This window comes from Pyricularia oryzae, chromosome 1 (assembly GCF_000002495.2).
Source record: "Pyricularia oryzae 70-15 chromosome 1, whole genome shotgun sequence".
Lineage (NCBI taxonomy): Eukaryota > Fungi > Ascomycota > Sordariomycetes > Magnaporthales > Pyriculariaceae > Pyricularia > Pyricularia oryzae.
In genome coordinates this window covers 7523520-7524951 of record NC_017844.1, presented here as the reverse complement: position 1 = coordinate 7524951, position 1432 = coordinate 7523520, and positions in this window count along the sequence as shown.

The window sequence follows — 1432 nt, the reverse complement described above, 5'->3', positions numbered from 1 at the left end:
AGCGTTGGTAATTTCGACGCTGCCCTGACTTTGAGGGTGGCGGGCGCTTCCATGTTTATGCTTTGTTCCTGTCAACTCGTTTAGAGTGTTTAGGAACTCGGATATAAACGGTCCGGCGTTGTCGGAAAGCCATAAATCGGGGACGCCTTTCCAACGGTACACGGTCTGATAATACCGCATGGCCAAGGTCTCCGCGGTGTCCGTCTTTTTTCCCGGTAGGGTGGCCAAAAGTTTGGTCAATCGGCAGATGAAGACCCAGACGTAATTATAGCCTTCTTTATCCTTGGGCATATCTTTGCCGTCTACCATTACGTGCTGCCAACACCGTCTAGGGATCTCCAGTGGGTGCAACAGCCCAGGCGTCTTATCATGTCGTACCTTGTTGCGTTAACATTCGCGACAATTCTTAATGTAGCGTTTGACGTCTCGATTTCGGTCGGGCCACCAATAGTCCTTTTTCAGGCGGCTGAGGGTTTTATTCTGGCCTCCATGGCCGAAGATCTTGGGCTCATGAGCTTCGCGGATGAGAGCCGTTCTTAAGAAGATCTTGCCATCCTGGGTAGTCTCGGGTACCGTTAACAGACTGTCATGGCGACCTAGGTTCTGTTTTAGGTTCTCTTCCAGGATAAGGGCCACTAGGTCAGCTCCTTGAGGTGCGGAGGGTTCCAAGTTGTTAATTGTTGGAGGGGGCTCGCCGGGTTGGAAGTTAATCTTTTCCGGAGGGATTAATGCCATGGTGCGGTCTAGCACAGCTCGGGCCTTGACCGTAGGGTTGTCGACGGTTTTGCGCGAAAGGGCATCGGCTGCCACATTATCCTTGCCGGGACGGTATTTAAAGGTGATGTCGAAGTTGGCCAGGTAGTCAGCCCATCGTATCTGGCGAGCGGACAAAAGTTTCTTGGTCGACCAATAAATTAGGGCCTGGTGATCGGTGAAAACACAGAACTTGGTACCCAACAGGGCTGGTTCGAAATCCTTTAGCGTATTAATCACAGCTAATAGCTCCTGGTCCTGAATCGGATAGTTTTGTTCAGCAGGGGACATGGTTTTGGACGAATAGCCGATTGGCTTCCAGCTGCCATCGTCCTGTTGCTGCCACACGACACCGGCGGTGGCCCTGCCACTGGCGTCGGTGTCCATCCTGACAGGCATACCGGGTTTGAAGAAACTCATCACGGGGGCGGTGACCACCAGTTGTTTCAGCGCTTCAAAGGCAGATTTCTGCTCGGGGCCTCTTTCGAACGGGACTCCCTTTTTCAATAATCGGGTCAGAGGTTCTGCTTGTTCGCTGGCGTGATGGCAGAACGTCCGAACGAAATTGCATAAGCCTAGGAAGGATCGTACTGCGGAAACGGAGGTGACATCGTCCCATTGCCAGCTGGTGATGGCTTCGACCTTTTTGGGGTCGATGCGGATACCTTTACCGATCTCT